Raw genomic sequence first — 18,286 nt, forward strand, 5'->3', positions numbered from 1 at the left:
TATAATTAAATAATATAATAATATTAACTAATATAATTAATATTATTATTAATAATATTAATTAATACAATTATACAATTAATATTATATAATATTATTAATTCATATAATAATATTAATAATGATATTAATTAATATAACAATATTAATTAGTACAATTAAATAATATAATAATAATTAATAGTATTATATTATTAATTAATTAAATATCTTGTAATTTTTGTAAATGAGTATGGGCATTTTGGTCAATAAAAAAATATTGGTACCTAAAACCTCCCCAACCCTCCAATTTGGAGGGTTGAGAAATGAGAGAAAAGTGGAGGTTTTGAAACCTCCATTAACCCCTCTCAACTCTTACCTCCCCCTAAAACCTCTACCCAAGCATGGCTTTTTAAAAACCCTTCCCTTACCTTACCTCCAAAAACCTCCATCTAAGCAGACCCGAGAAATCATTCAACAAGCATTTAAGATTGGAACTTAATTAAAAACATCAATTAAGGAAGGCATAATAAAAGGTCAAAGAAACAATAATATCTTAGGGTTTACGAAATTCAAGTACCCACTAGGGGCTTTAGCTCTGCATGGAGCAAGATACAATCAATAATAAAATTGAAAGTAAAAACAAGTAATCCATAGGAAAACCCCTTCGGTAGTCGTGTTGATGGTCTTGTGAAGTAGCCTCGTCTTCTCCAAAGGTCTCCTTGTCCGGACTAAGGCACACATCGTCGGATCAATGCTGACGAAAGCTTCCCCAATAACCTTTTTCCAATCAAAGCGCGGTGTCGAATCTATAGCAAATCACTATAGTAATACACTATAGCAGTTACAGTTCACAGCCGGCAGAAAATCAAGTTTCCAGAGAATCCACAAGGACGTGTGGAAATTCCCCACGCCCGTGTGGAAATTCCACAGACCCATGTGAAAAATCCACAGGGTTGTGTGGATACCCGATTCCATCACTATTTAAGCCGCAGTTCAGCCCGATTTTAAGAGAATCTTTCACCCATCTCTGCAACTTTTCTCCATCTTTTGAGATGCTGTCGGCTAGGGTTTTGAGAGGTTTTTGGCAAGTCTTTGGAGTGGTTCTATGAATTCGACACCGTGCTTCGCTTGGAAGAAGGTTATTGGGGGAGCTTTCGTCGGCATCGATCCGGCGAGGTGTGCCCTAGGACGGACTAGGAGACCTTTGGAGAAGACGAGGCGATTGTCCTAAAATCGAGCTGAACCGCGGCTTAAATAGAGCTGGAATCGGGCATCCACACGCCCCTATGGATTTTTCACACGGGCCTGTGGAATTTCCACATGGGCGTGGGGAATTTTTCACACGCCTGTGTGGATTCTCTGCAAACCTGAATTTCGGCCGTTTGTGAATAGTAATTGCTACAGTGATTTGCTACACTGACCCGCTGCAGTACTACACCAAAACACTCCAAATTCCACACTTTTCATCGAGGCAACATAAACGGGCACACCTTTATGCCGTAGATCGCAACTCTTCTTCAATAAAAAGCCTCATTGGTAAAGATCTTGCTATCAATGCACAAATCAAATTACGCAAATGTGATTGCCTTCCTGCCCCTCTAACTCATTGTAATGGCTTGAATACATCGAGGTTGGCACACATTCATGTATCTTAGAGCCCCACTTTTGTCTTCGCGTTTGTTCCTTCCAAGATTCTACCAAATAGTACATTAATGATCTACTTTTGGCTTCTTTTCTTAATACTTAGCTTCACAACCCTGCATGCGCAAAAGAACACAAATACACATTTATTAGCGCTTAAACCTGACAAAATTAATGCTCATCGTGAGGAAAGAACACTTAGCATTCTTAACACACAAGCACTTATCAGGGACAGTGTGTCTGTGGATTTCCATGACTCATTAAACGTCAATTAGGAGGCATAATATTAGTCTTGTACTTGAAACAATAGTCCTAGGGTGAGCATTATCCAGATACCCCATTTTACCATTGATTATCTCTCTTTACTCCTCTTGCTTGTTCTCTTCCTCTTTTACATTTTTTTGCATTAATATCTTGAATCAAATCACAAATTGGTTTTCACTCTAGCTAAATAGCAATACTTCTTGTTTCTGAACAACTATTCCCTGTGGATTTGACTACCCACTCACCGGGATATTTTATTATTTTGATGACCCATGCACTTGCGGTACACACACGCAAGGGGTATGTCACTACTTTATCTTTTAACTTCAGATTATACAAAACAAAAACCAAGTCATTTAACTTCTTTTGGTACAAGCGATTTCTTCGCTTTATATGAACCTAAAAAAAATGTTAACAATTGATCTAAATTAGAAATAAAAAATATTATACAACTTTAAATCATTAGCAATGTACAATAAATCATTACTATTTCAAAGGCACTTCAATTTCACTCATATCCCGAAGACCTGCATGTCAAACTCAATATGCAAATGACAAATTTTTGCAATTGTGGGTATTCATCACCATAGGAATCCCACCACTTTTCCGGGGGTTTCTTATCTCTTGCTAATTTTGAAGCCTTAATGCAAGATAAACCTTTTGCATCCTTGAAGGATTCATGTTTCATGTTTAAAATCTATCTTGCATCTATCTACTGGATCAGTCACCACCCTCTCAATTCAAGTATACAGTCTAATTTTAATATTAGCATCACTTATGAAACTTGGACTTTAGTGATATTGGGGATTCAAATAATATGTTCTGACATGCAATGGCTTGTGTAATTGAAACTTCAAATGCCTCATCAATAATTTTTCATATAAACTCATAGCTGAAATTAAAATAACAACAAATCAATTTACTAAATTTGCATTTCAAGTTGGGAAAAAAAAATGAAAGAAACTTAAAAGAAGATGTCAAATTATTTACTTTACCTCTTTTGAACATAATTGAAAATTGCTTGTATTTTGTCTTTTGCCCTCTTTATTTCTTTATAAATGAAACCCATAGCCGGTTTCTCTTTAGAATCTACAAATCAAAGCACCTTGATAAGAGGAAATGTAGCCTTAAGGCAATTTACAATGGTTTTTCCAAAACTTTGAATCTAAAATCAATTCTTACACTTTTTTCCCATCTTTTTTAGTAACAAATTTACTAGTTATCCATGTTTTAGATGTGAATATGCTCATCAAAACTCCTTTAAATCTATTGAGGCATCCTAAAGTTAAATAAGCCGTGATAAAATGAGTAATAGCCGGCATAATTAAATCTTTTCCCTTAACAAGGGCCTTGTGCAAATATATGTTGTAATCGTTCTCACTTTGTCAATAGTAACCTTGTGAACATCCAATTTCATCTCAAAATCTTCCAACATTAAATCAATGTAATGAGCTGCACAATGGTCCAATACAAGTTCTTTCTTTTCTCCTTAAATCTCTCTCCAACGGCTTTATAATTTGCTATGTTATTAGTAACCACTTGCACAACATATTACTCCCCAATTTTTTTCCACGACAACATCTAGCATTTAAAAAAAAAAATTCAATTGTTTTTGAAATGTGGGATGTGTAAAGTGATGATAAAAAAATTGTCCCTTTTGGACTATTTACTAGAAAGTTGCAAATTGAACTTCTTTCCTTATCGGTCCAACCATCAGACATAATGGAACATCTAGTTGATGAGTGTACAATGTCCATGTATTTCATATCATTTTGTACACTCAGTTGATATGTATTAGAACCATATTGTGGAATTTGATACTAAATATAGTTTGTTTCGCATTAATAGGCTTAGGGCAATGCTTCAAGATGAGAGAGAGCTAAAGGAAGATTTCAAATCTCAAACGCTGAAGTTGGAGCTCTCTCGACATCATTAGAACAAGGATAAGGCTTATTCCCATTAGGATGCCTATAAGGACCATCCAGAGGATCTTATGACTATAGCATACGCCCGTAAGGATGGGCGCAAGAAGTAGAACAGTGAAGTTTACTGTCTAGCGCTTATGACAGTAAGCTGAATAGCAACACATACAGAAGAACTTATGGACGTGATTTACGACCATAAGTATTACCATAAGGCTCACGACCATCTTCTCTATCTCCCTTACAACCACATCCTTATGCCCGTAAGAAGTTGGGTATAAATAGGCTGATAAGTGCTTGTGCGATAGGAATGCGAAGCGTTCTTTCCTTATGTTGAGCATTACTTTTCTCGGGTTTTAACGCTAATATGGGTGTATTTATGTTACTTTTATGCAGGTAGGGTTGTGAGGCCGATTATGAGAGAAAGAATCCAATGTGGGTCATAATGCACTAATTTGGAGGAAATCTTGCTAAGGTTCAAACGCGAAGACATAGGTCGGGTTCCAGATGCAGGAATGGGTGCCAACCTCCTCGTACTCGAGTTAGCACAACTATTTGGAGGAACACAAAGGCAGTCACATTCAAGCATTCTGACTTGTGCATATAGAACAAGATCTCCACCAACATATTTGTTATTAAAGAAGCAAGGCGATCCACGACGTAAATGTGTGCCTGTTTGCGTTACCTCGATGAAAGTATGGATTCAAGAGTATTTCATGCCGGTACTGTAGCAGGGTATTGTAGAAAACACTGCAGAAAAATATTGCAGCAGCACTGTTTACAGCCAGCCGAGAAAAAAGGAAAACAGAGAATCCACACGGGCGTGTGGAAAATTCACAGGGGCGCCCACATGGGCGTGTGGATTCCCGATTCCAGCCCTTTAAAAGCCGATTTCAGCCCCGATTTCAGCATTCTTTTCTCCATCTTTTCCCCTATCTTTTCTTCCACCTTTCCCCATCTTTGGAGGCACCGGTGGCTAGGGTTTGGAGAGGCTTTGGCAAGGCTTTGGAGAGGTTTAACGGCCTTCGACACCACGTTTCCTTCGGAAGAGAGCTATTGGGGAAGCTTTCGTCGACACCAATCCGGCTAGGTGTGCCCTAGGTTTGACAAGGGGACCTTTGAAGAAGACACGGCCGATCCACAAGACCTTCGACACGAACACAAGGGAGTTTTCATTCATGGATTGCATCTCTTTACTTTTGATTTCATTATCTATTGTATTTTACTCCATGGAGAGCTAAACCCCTAGTGGGTATTTGGGTATTTGTGAATCCTAGGATATATTCGTTTCATTGAATCTCTTTATTATGCTTTCAATTAATTGATGTTTATTGTGAGTTCCAATCTTGTAGGCTTGATTGTTTGAATACTCCCCTAGAGTGACACTAGTGTTGAGAGTTTTTGTTGGTAACTCTTGTGAGTGAGTGACACACCACGAGAGTTAGACAAAGCTAGATTGGAGAGGGTTGAGAGGGTGAGTCGAGAGGTAGCGGAGCGTCCCCTTTCCCCTCCAGTGTGATCTATCCTACCTCCACGTTCCAAGAGTTCTTTGCGGCCATAGTACAGTGAATGGGCTAAGGGATGACCTTCCGCTGGGGCTTAGTTGCGAGTGCAACGAAGTCAAGCATTGAAGTGATTTTAGCATCGAGGGCTTAATTGTGGTTAGGGACCTTCCACCTGTACCAAAGGGTTAGGTCTATACATAGGAATAGGGTTTATCACTTGGAATCTCTAGAACTCATTGCAATTCTATACGAGTGCGAGGTTGAGAGGTTATTCAATTTCTCCTCTGGGACATGTATAGAGTTAGGCATGGTTGACCTTAGATTTGGGACCATGTATTAAAGGATCTCCACGACTCATTAATGCATTAGTTAGAAAGCATAATAGGGGGTTTTGCACTTGAAACGATTGTCTTAGGTGGAACAATATCCGGGTACCCCATTTATCGTCGATTGCCTCCCCTATCTTTTACTTGCGCCTCCTTTATCTTTTCTTATTTTCATTTGCATTGAGTTTGTTTTCACATCACTTTCAACATATTTTCATTCTAGTTAAATAACAATCTTGGTGGTTCTAAGCACTATTCCCTGTGGATTCGACTACCCTCTCACCGGGGTATTATTACTTCGACACCCGTGCACTTGCGGTTTACACGCATATTCGGTCGTGTCATAGGCCTAATGAGGATTTTTAGGGCATCCAATTCTTTTCTTTTGGTCAATTCTTGGAGGCGAAATTAGGGAAGATAAGAGGGGAATCTCCAGGACCTAAGGAGAAATATCAAGTGGGATTTGGCTCAACATTCAAGAGGATTGAACATTGTAGCCGTCAAGCTCACCTTGGTGGCATGCGTGGAAGCTTCTCAAGGGTTTCTTCGGTGATTCTTCATCGGCATAATTGAAAAGAAGGTTTTCATAGATATCATGTTTCCTCCTATTATTTGTATCTTGGTAGTTTGCCCTCCATTAATGGAGGGCTAATTTGTAGATGTTTGGGCATAATTAAACTCTAGGGTTTACTTCTTTGACATTGGTTGTTGGATCTTTCATGCTTTAAATTGTTTTATTAATTGCAATCATATCTATTTGAATCTAATTGTGTGTTTGAATGCTTGCTTGCTAACAAGGCAAAAGCCCTACCTATCATGTTTGATGACTACATGACGAGTAGAAATACCCACCTATCATAGACATGCCTTGATTAGAGGGAGTTGTGAGTAAAGCTAGGTATAGGGTATTTCGAAGACTCCGTCTCTCTCAATTCTCAAGAGTGAGTTATTAGAAATTTTCGTGCTCTTTTTCAATTATGTGGAGTGGATTTTAGGAGAAATTGTATTTTTACTTTGTATTTGGATTAAGGTTAATCTTTTTTTTTGGGGGGAGATTATCTAGTTAAGAGATTGTCATTAGCCCATAATAGGTTTTATAGAGTGTTAATGCGATTATGTGGATGTCTGTATCAGCTCTGCACCTATTCAATTACTCTTCGTCTGAGAAATTGGGGTTTAGTATAATTCTGAAAACCTTTTGTTTCAAATAGGATTGCATATCTAGACGACCTTTGTCCTACACTTCATAACCCTAGATGGATGCTAAGCCCAGACATCGCTCTCTTCCTTAATTTCTATCCCATTATTTCCCATATTTTCTTATTTTACTTGTTACTGTTCACACACATGACAATTGATCATTAAGGCTAGTTTTGAGTTTAGAGTTACTACTAGTATTCGCTTTCTTCTTGCAGGCTGACACTCTACATTTAGTACACTATTATTATGCATCGGTACATACACTTGCATCCCTCAAGTAAGCTCATTATGTTGTGTGCTTCCTTCTTCAAATATTTCTCTCTAATTTCATGATAGCTAGGTGGTATAAATCTGCTACCGTATTTTCCAACAAGATCAAAAAGTTTTGTGAACTTCGGATTCTTTACTCAATTAAAAGGAATTGCACTTGTGTAAAAAGCCTAGCTATTTGTTGGCAAACTTCTTCTCTCAAATCTTTTTCATCATTTAGTTGATATTTGAGTGCTACTTCAATAAATAAAATTTCATACAAAAGCTCTCATAATATCTTTGCCACTACCCATATGATTTGGTTGCTCCACCTCTTTGGACATATCAACATCGCTAATGTCTAACATTTTCTTTCCTCTTTTTTTTTTTTGTAAAAAAAGCTACATTTCTCATGAAATTATTCAAAATTTCCATCTTAACACCCTCGGGCATAGTTAAACAAGGCTCAACATCTTTACGGGTACCCACCAAATGAGGCTTAAAAAGATAAATTCCTTTTGAAAAAAATCTTTTGACATTACTTGCATTGCCCCTTCCTTGGATTTTTTTTCCACATCTATACCATGTTGCCATCCAATATTTGACCTATTTCCCAAAGCATTTTTCCATTTAGATTTCTCCGCCTTAGATGATCCCTCACAAGATGTAGACATTCTTTATTTTTCTTTCACTGTATATAAAATTCAAACAAATTAATTGTACTAACTAAGGTTAAAAGTTTCAAAAACAATTATTATAAAATTATATATATATTAGAATAAAGGCTACAAGGATTGCAAAGCATAACAATAACTATGATTTGATTTTATACAATAAGTAAATCATGTAAAAAAACAAAATTAATATTCAAAAATATTATATTTCTGAACAGACATAATCAAAAACCAATTTTTGTGATCGGATTCCATACTAATTCATATTATGTCTTTGGAGTAAGATGCAACTAAGTGATTTAAACATTATAAAACTAAAAAAAAACATAAAATGACTAATACATCCTCAATTGAAATCAAATAATTAAGTAAGACTTACCACTAGTCTTATTTTTCCTTTGAGGAATTTTGTCGAACAACTTGTATGCAAGATTATCAATATACAAAGTTACAAACACAAGATAAAATAAAGAAGAAGAAATTAATAGAAGTACAACCAAAGACAACTAGATAATTCAATTATGTAAACAACCATATCTATTTATTAAGGCAATATGATGCTTTAATCTACCTTCAAAGAGATAAGATGAAGATGTAGAAAGGCATCCAACAATGTCTAAATTTGGAGAGGGAGAAAAAAAAACTAGTAATTGGATTTGGATATGAAGAGAAGTGGCCAGGCGGGCGGCGATGAGAAAAGATGAGAGAAATACTGAAGAAGAAGGTCGAGAAAAGAAGGAAGATGATGTTTCATAGTCCTGGTAAATGGTGAGAAACTAAGAAAGATTCGATAAAAGCACAAAAGTATAAAATCTTCACTTCATATGATTTGGATGATAATAGCTATCCAAATGACTCGAAATAGTTATTCTATTTGTTGTGATCAGGATGATCATAGCCATCCAAATGCCTCAAACTATGTATTTTATTTTATATGAACTGGATGATCATAGCCATCCAAATGCCTCGAATTATGTATTATATTTGGTAAAGCTATATAAATTTTTAAAAGATGGTTATTTTGATTTTACCGAGTTAATAGGCAAGTTTACCCCGATTTTAGTTATTTGTGATTTTTATATGATTTGACATAATTTTTATGGTTAAAATCATAAAATTGGACAAGATGAGAGGATTATTACTAGTTTGAAGAGAGGGTGGCCATCAACAAATTACAAAAGGAATGGTGCTTGTTAGGCGAATGGTTTGCTAGTGCATTTCTTCAATTTAGAAACATGTAAAACATCATGTATATGAGCAGTAACTAGAAGAGCGGGTTTGTAGTCCATCAGTCGGATGCATTGAATGGTTTGAAAAGCTCTAAAGAAATGGCGAGCTAGTTTGTTAGTTTTGTCGATGAGCTATTATGGATTAAAGGTATGGATGAAGCTTAAGGAAGACCTAATCACTGATAACAAAGGATACATCTATGAGGTTAGCTTTGGATTGGTTATACATACTATTTTGTACACTTAGGAGATTATCCCAAAAGGTGGAAGAGTAAGTCATTAACAGACTCTACCAGAAAAAAACCAGATATCTAATTGATCAAGGATGGAGGGGGTGCCTATATACTATCTTGTAAGAGTTATTTGAATAGCGAAGTTCCAAAATGAATTATAATACCCTTCAACTCAAGGAAGGAAGGGAAGCCATTGACGAGGGAGGTTAGCGACAAAAGCATCATAGGTAGTCCTCAAGACACCAGTTAAGGACTTCAGAATGTTCATTAGTCTAGGCGGTGGTTAGAACTACTCATCACCAAAGTGGTGCCTTAAAGCTTAAATAGTACTCAGCCCAAAAAGCACTCATGAACAATGGGGCACAATCAGAAATGACAGTGCTCCTAGTGCCGTGTAAATGGATCACATCTTGGAGAAAGACTTTTGCAATCTTTGAGATGAGGTCGACAACCACCATCACTACAATTTTACCAGAGGAGGGGGGTTAGATGTGTGATGAAATCAAGAGAAACAAAATCCTAAATTTTTTCTGGAAAGCTGTAATGGTTGAATTAAGCCCTCATGTGGCTTATTGAAAGGCTTGGACGCTTGATAGATTGAGCATAGGGACACATATTCTTTAACCGAGTTGTGTAGTCCTGTTAATAGCTAGTGCCGGCAATTCAGACAAAAGTCCATTGGACACCCACATGTCCATCGATGGGAAAGTTATAAAATTTTGAGAGGATGAGTGGTTGAAATGTCGATTCCAAAGGAAAATAATGCCCCATATAGAAAAGTAGTCTTCCACTACCTTTAGTATAGTGGTTGAAATGTTGATAGCATAGCCCGGATGATTGGTTGGATTTACTTCCACTACCTGGAAAAGCTAAGTTGAAGCAGAGTTAGTCATATAGAATTGTTGCAAGGTCTCCGAAAGGGCCACTAGAGGTTGAGACACTGTGAATAAGGCAAGAAGTATAGATTAGGGTATGCACAATAAGGCATCTGCTTTAGTATTGATAACACTGGGTTTGTATACAATATCAAAATTATACACCAAAAGTTTTATTAGCCATCTCTGTTGTTCAAGAGCCTGAATAGCTTGGGAGATAAGTAAGTGAAGACTCTGATGATTTGCTTGGAATGTAAATTGACTTCCTAGTAAATATTGTTGCCATTTCCAAATAGCTTCAGTGTTTGTGAATATTTCTCTAGCATAGGTTGATGAGTTCTACAATTGGGGTGTTAATTGCTTACTAAAATAAGGTAGAGATTGTCCACGTTGAGAGAGTGTAATGCTAATCCCTCTGCCCAAGGTGTTCGCTAGAGTTTAGTTGCTGGAATCCACCATCGCTGTTAGTAGCCAGAAGAAGCTGTTCTTGATGAGCAATTCTATCAAGGGTGAGGCAATTAAGGAGTATTATTGAATAACCTTTCGGTAATAGCCAGTGAGGAGGAGAAAACCTCATAAGTTCTTGAGAGAGTCCGATAGTGGCCATCCTCATATGGCAATGGTTTAATCTAGATCAACGGAGACGCCAAAGCCAAAAATCTTATCCTCAAGACAGGCAATCTCAGTGCTCCCAAACTCGCATTTTGTTATCTTTGTAACCAAATACCGTGAATGGAAAATAGAGAAGATAACCTTGAGATGATCCAAGTATACCTCCCATGATGAGCTATAGATCAAAATATTATCAAAGAATTCGAGAACAAATTTGTGCAAGATTGGTTAGAAGATCAATTCATAAGGGCTTGGAAAGTGGACAACATATTCAATAACCCGAACAGCATTATAGGAACCATAGAGGCCTTCGTGTGTACAAAATGCTATTTTCTGAACATCTCAGGTATTAATTTGAATTTGATGATAGCCCACACATAGATCTAATAGGGAAAATACATGTGCAACAGCGAATTCGTTAAGCAATTTGGCGACAGTGGGGATTGGAAACTTATCCTTGATGGTGATTCCATTGAGAGCACAAAAGTTCACATAGAAACTCTAGGACCGGTCTTTCTTTTTTTGTCACGCCTGGAACCTGGTACGCTGACAAACGACCGCAGACCCATAGGGTGGGGCCCAGTGAATCTGCAAGGCCTAAAAACCTAAACACAGACTAGGAGTAGAAAATAAACTGACAGAAATGTCATATAAGAGTACAGCTTAAGGTTTACAACCAAACTCGAATACAATGCAGATGAAATATAGCATGACCTATAAGGAAGTTCTTAAACAATAATACAACTGATACAACAACATAAGCCATAAGACATAACTCCAAAGAAGACATCTATTAGAAGCCTTCTAAGATCCCTGGATCTACTGCTCTTGATCTGAAAAGGATTTGAAATAAATCCATGAGCTCACTAGCCCAGTAAATAATCCAAAACAAACCAAAAACAAAAAAATTCAAATATCAAATTTGTACAAAAATCAAGAGCACCAAATAGTATTATCAAAACCAAAGGATAAAACATAGATAACAAAATCCAGAGTATGTCTCCAAATTCACTATAAGTGCCAAAGGTCATTTGTTTATCCTCGGTGACAGACCCGAGCCAAAGTAACAGAAATCATTTATTTACCCTCAGTGACCTGAGACTGAATATCAGGTGGCCGTTGATTATTTCACCGAACGGACATGGTGCGAAACTGCAGTCTCATTTTTCCAAAATTACTTGTCGACAAGGTCAGGGTTTAACCCCCCACTGACAAGGTTGCATATCATTTATTTGAAGACCAAAATATTCAGACAGATTCCAAAGTCCAGAATACAGAATTTTCACACATATCTTCCAAAAATTCAAGAAATATTATAAAGTAAATAAATAATTAAACAATAAATGATAAAGACAATTAATTAAATGCAAAAGAAAATACCAACTTTTCTAAATCTTAACCTGGCTACTATTATGAAGAAATAGTAACAAGAATTTAAAATTATTTTGCCAAAAACAATGTCACGTAATAACAAAAAGAATTAACTAATTAAAATAAATAATAAATACACCAGAGATTCCCAACTTCCAAACCTTGCTAGACTCCCACATTAAGAGGCAATGAAAGGTAAATATCCACTAAAAACATCTCATGAAGAAAATGATAAAACAATAATGAATAAATAATTACCCAAAATCTACCAACCCTCTAATTCTATTTGAATGACTAAGATTTTAATTCCAAATCATCATGTTGTATGATTGGATGATAAAGAAAATATAACTATAAAAAATTTGGTTGATAAGGGAAAATAAACAAGCATAAAGATTGTCAAGATAAAACACTATGTTCCAACTAAGTCTAGGGGTTATTTATCTAAGATATAAGCAATAAAATGTGATGGCATTCCCCAACATAAATTTCAATGAATAATCACAAATAATTTTTTGAAGATTTCAAAGAAATAAAAATAAATAATAAATTTAATACAAAATTTTAAATACAATGGTTCAATTGATTACTTACTTGATAATAGTCCAATCCCAATTGAGATCCAAATAAATGCCTCACGGTGGTCCTATAATAAAGACATCGAACTATGTCAAAGTTCCTAATTAATGCAACAATAGTATGAAGGGGTCTACAAGCAAGTCTAGTACAATTCCACCATTAGTGGTAATAACAAAGATGTGAGACATGAACATGGAGAAATTGAATGGGTAGCAATATTTATGAACAGGATGTGAGAGAAATGAAGAAGGAATTACATCTCTCAGGTTAAAGCATAGATGTGTGCATAAAACCCACATGTATGTGGCTGCAAAACTAACTTATAAGTACATATTTATATACTACATTTAGAAGACTGCACAGGTCAAAATGTAGGCATATATATACTATGCTTACTGGTTGTAGAATCTAATCAAGACACACTAAAATCTTCAACGATAATAATGGCAAAATATGAAGTATCATGGACCTTATTTGAGAAGCACTTTGATATCTAAACATTGGACTACAACTTAGAGGTCTCCAACATTTTGAATTCCATGAAACCCAAGCACTTAAGTAAAGCTCATGAGAGGTAACAAGACCAACATGGCAAACAAAGTGTGTAATAATATAAGTCCACAATAAACTAGTTATGCTAATTAAAGGTTCAAGCCAATTTAAAAATCTGTAAACTCAAACAAAAAGGCAAGAACAAAGCTTTATGCTCACAAACTCTCTACAACCATATAAGTAGGTACAATCATGTGAAACCATTTACAAGGGTGTCTACTACATGCAGGCTTGGATCTTTAAAACATAACTATATAAATATAAGGGTGGTTCCAAGAGTAAAACATTGGAGGCCAAAAACTAATGATATTCCAAAAGAAATAAGAGTGTTCTAGCATGCATAAAGGGAGGGTTTTCATGCAAGGATAAGCACAACAATCAAAGAAAGAAGGTGGTGCAATCCCATGCAAACATGCATAAGTACAAGCTAACAACAACCATGCATGAAAAAGGGAAATTAGCTTCCGGACAAGGTGAACAACCTTTAGCAAATACCTCTAGGTTGATGACAAGTTGAAGAGCTCCTCCCCGGTTTGATCGTCACCGCTACAGTGCTATGGTAAAGTTTTTCACTCTTGAAGCTTCAATGGAGAGGAAAATGAGGTTAAAGGATGGAAGGCAGCAAGGGAGGGATAGAGATAAGGCAAAGAGATGAGGCAATAATGACAGCCGACAAGGATGGGACAAATCCAAGAATCCCTCCACAAATCCTCATGTCGCAAGCTCTTCATAGCAAGAAGCCAAAATAAGGGATTAAGGGGAAAAATAAGCATGTTTAGTAACTTAAACAGGCTTCAATTAAGGGCGGGGTCCACATTTTTACTAGGAGAATTGGAAAGGAGTATGAACTTTGACAGGGTCGAATGATTTCGTCGGAGATCATTTAACCAACAAGCAGCTCAATCTTAGACTTTTTAAAGTATGGATATCAGTATAGCATAACATTCACCACTGTCATGTTAAAAAATAATGGAATGTTATACTACATTAATCTGTATGGAGGTAGTCTGGTAGGCCAAGCAAAAATCTTGGCATATTTGATAAGAGGGAGTAAAGAGAGAAGGAGAATGTTGATGGTACTTCTGGATCAACATTGGACTGTTGGGTGAGGCGCATTGTCTCAATAGACAGATGAAAAAAGTGGGCCACTGCTTCGGATTGTATACTTTTCATCAAGTTGGATGTAGTATTGAGATTAATTAGTGCATATCCACCCATGAAACAGAACTATTGAGTTTCCATGCTTGAACTCTATCCATAAGTTTTGATAATAAAAAAGGATTGGGCCTATACCTGATAACCATTGCACACCCAATACTATAACAACTCTATAGATTGGTAGGAGTAAAAGATCCACAGAGAATTAGGCTTTACTAAACTTCAAAGGAACTTGGAGACTTGCACCGCCGTAATCCATGAACTCTTCATTTCCAACAATCACCTAAAGGTAAGGAGATGGCTAAATTACCGGACCTAGATGGCTTGCTAGATGGGTCTAAATAAAATTGTTAGTGGACCACCTTTAATGAGAACAACTACCTCGCAACCGAAAACGGATTGAGCTACTTTCAGGGTAAAAAAAAACCACTTGGCCCATTAGGGCATGGAAAGAAATTCAAGGTGGTTTGTTAGTCTGTTTGTTACCCTGGTGGGATTCTGGTATGCTGTTCAGAAGCTTGGTTGCCACGAGTAGAGCATCAGGTGCATCTCTTCCTTAGCATTTGCCATTAGTTAGAGGAATTATGGTGGTTGACAGTAGTGTCTAAGCTTGAACTTTACTCCTCATTTGAAACTTAGGTTGCATTCCCTTCATGATGCCATCTTCACCGGTATTAGACGCTTGATAGGATAGGTTGGCTAATGGTTTGTCAATTGAGTGGGAACTGATGGAGGCATTGTTGGTTTAGCAGGTGTTAAACAGGAAGGAATCACCTTGGAGGCATTACACTTATCTTCCACAAACTTCGCCATTCCTACATCTTTATGCAAGGTTTGTGGCTTAAGTAGGTAGAGCTCCCATTGTATATCCTCGTGTAAGCCTGAGAGGAAGCAATTGCAAATATTGGCGTTACTCACGGCAAGATTTTGGTAGAAAGATCATCAAATTCATCAAGTTAGTTGGTTATAGTAGTTTGTTTCTTGAGTTCAGCCTCATAATTGTTGAAAGTGGAAGGCCCAAATCAGAGCTCGATTTGGCAAGAGTCCACCCATGTTGTGAATGGTTCTATGCAATGCATATATTATTACCACTAGAGCACCAGCCACATCATATGAAACCCATCAACAGTAACCTTATGATCTCTAGGGATCTGATGAAATGTGAAGAAATGCTCAATTTGAAAGAGCCACCACAAAATCTTGTCACTGGTGAAAAGTGCATTTCTAGCTTGGGAAGTCAAGTAACTGGATCCAAAGAGGTGGATGCCAGGCTAGAGAAACTAGCAAATGACTATAGTGGATTTCTCCAACATTTTGAAAGAGTTCGAATGTTTTCACATGACAGTGCAAAGATATTCCAACATATATAAAACAAAGTCATGCCGAACCAATTTTTTAGTGATTTGGAATAATTGATCGTCTAAGGCTTTGGAACGGGTCTTCATCATCTCCATCATTCTCTCAACGAAAGCACCAAATGATGGATGATAAAGGTTTCTAATGTCATGCTATGGGTTCAAACAATAAGAACAGGAGGAGAAGAATATAAAGAAGAAAAGAATAGGGAGAGAAGAAGATAGATAGGAAAAATGGAGAATAATTCTGCTTATCCCTTCATTATTTGCCTTCGCCTAATATATGGTGAATCAATTTCCAACTCAATAACCACTCGACCTTATCAACCCATTTCTCATGTTCTCACTCACATGACTGGTGATTCATTCTTCACATAATCATGTAGTGCAACGGTATCCTAGCAATGCGGGTACTTTTCAGAACCGGTTCATGCGAGCATGAATCCTCTTTGGATGCCACCACACCATCTGCATCACTGGTTCTTGTTCTATCTTCAACAATATTCTTAACTCTTAAGAGACAATCTTAAGGTTAATATCTAGCAATTTGGAACCAAATATAGAAAGAAATCATTCTTAAAAAGAAAAAACAACAACAACAACTCACACACCTCTTAGAAGATCCAACTTGCTCTAGGCTTATCTATCAACCTTACAATACGTTGGCACTATTGCAACAAACAAGACCAAAAGCTCTAGCATACTTTCATCTCTGCTTTTCCCAGTTTTTGACCTCTTTCAAATCCCAAGGATATGCCTTTTGGGTTTCTTTTCATGAGCCTTTGTCAAATTGAGGCTTCTCCCGTTTATTCTTGGCTTTTGACTTCTCTTAACCTTCTCTACAAAAAAATGGCAAAATTAGGGCTTTAAAGATCCCTAATTTCGTACCTTGATACACCCCATGTACATGGATATAAGGTGTACAGTACAATGAACAGTGATTATAAATGGGCACTATATATAGTCTTCTGGTTTTCTAGAAGTTACATGGGCTGCTACATGCCAGCATGCAATAACATGAAGGCCTTATATGTACATTTTTCTAGGAGCTAAATGGTCTTTAATATGTCCCATATTCTAGGACACGCCTTGTGAACAATACCATAATTAAATAGTATCATAAACAATACCATTAATCTTCTAAGAGCCACAGAGCTTGTGCATATCTTGTGTACAATATCTTTGTAGAGCTAAATACCTATGTATAGAGTATTTGCAATATCCCAAGAGTTGCTTGAAAGCAACACAAGCATGAACAAGCCCATGTTCATGGTTGTATACTAAAACTGCGTCATGGAAGCATCATAAAGTGGGCTCGACGTGGCAGTATACCCAATAATTTGAATGGTTGGGATGCAAGAGATCACTACTTTGGTGTGGATTAGTGATAGATCTATAATTCTTTATTTTATTTTTGAATCAACTTTGTAAATATTGTGAAAAAATAACCTTTTTGAAGCATGTTAGTTAAACAATAAATCGTTAATTTGATTTATTGTCTTGGTAATTCCTATGGCTTCCAATGTATGATTTTGTGTTGCACCAGAAATTAAAAATGCATTTCTTCGAGAATGAGGTTTAGTTTGCTTCCATTCTCATTAGAACGAGTATAATTCCTTTGCTCTACTTTCGAGGTTTTGTAAATTTAATCATTTTTAAACGTACATATTTGTGTGGAATAAATGTTGATGATAATTTTTATTTATAATAAAGCAAAGAAATACAAAATAGTATTTCCTTTATCAAATTCTAAAAGCCTTCCCATGGGAAGACCTTCGTCGTCATAGCCCATGGCCATCAAAGCTTATCTATTCAAAACTTGTGGTTATATATATATATATATATTGTGTGTACAACTATGTTATTTGGAATTATGCAACATAACTGTAGATTTTCAAGCAGCATAACATTTGCATTAAATTTATTAGCATAGAATTAAGGTTGAAGTGAGCATGTGCAACTTTATTCAACTAAGTTGGAGGCCTCCTTAAAGGACATGTAACCCATCATCCTATGTGCACCCCAACAATTAGTAACAATAAGTAAAAATATTGAAATGTAAGTTTCTTTAATTATGTTTAAAAAAAATATACAGAGGGACAAACTAAGTGATAGTAAGCATAGTTTTTATTTTTATTTTTATTTTTATAATTACTTGCATCAAATTTTATTCCAACAAAAGCCAAAGTGATAATTTGTGTGGAATTTAAATTAGATAATCCTAACATCTTACTATTCTAGCTTTTGCTTGTTTCTAATTCTGAAATTTTCTTTATACAAATTCTTAATTGACATATAAATTAGTGCAAAATTTAGGTATCATGATTTTAAATTTGGCAAAACGATTTTAAAAAATATTTGGTAGAACACTTACTTGATTTTTCACTATTTCTAAATTTACCCAAATAAGAACACATTGAACATATGTAATATTTGTAACAAAAGGAAAACAATCAAATAACAAATGAATGGGCATTTAAGGCATAAATAAATATGTGAAATTAATTTTTTTTCATTATTAATACCATATTTAATATAAACCAAAAATTAATCAAGCAC

The 18,286-nt window shown here is 36.1% G+C and overlaps 1 long non-coding RNA gene across 2 annotated transcripts; it reads right to left on the reverse strand.

Annotated features, from left to right (window-relative positions):
* Positions 1-11,329: 11,329 nt before the first annotated feature.
* Positions 11,330-13,839, reverse strand: LOC120280845. Of its 2 annotated transcripts, none has more exons than XR_005542416.1 (3): positions 13,710-13,839; positions 12,678-12,729; positions 11,330-11,545 (listed from the first exon to the last, which is right to left on the reverse strand). It is a non-coding gene; the product is annotated as an uncharacterized LOC120280845 (long non-coding RNA). The 2 variants fall into 2 exon arrangements; XR_005542415.1 differs by having other exon boundaries at positions 13,697-13,839.
* Positions 13,840-18,286: the final 4,447 nt, after the last annotated feature.

The sequence above is a fragment of the Dioscorea cayenensis genome, chromosome 17, assembly GCF_009730915.1.
Source record: "Dioscorea cayenensis subsp. rotundata cultivar TDr96_F1 chromosome 17, TDr96_F1_v2_PseudoChromosome.rev07_lg8_w22 25.fasta, whole genome shotgun sequence".
Lineage (NCBI taxonomy): Eukaryota > Viridiplantae > Streptophyta > Magnoliopsida > Dioscoreales > Dioscoreaceae > Dioscorea > Dioscorea cayenensis.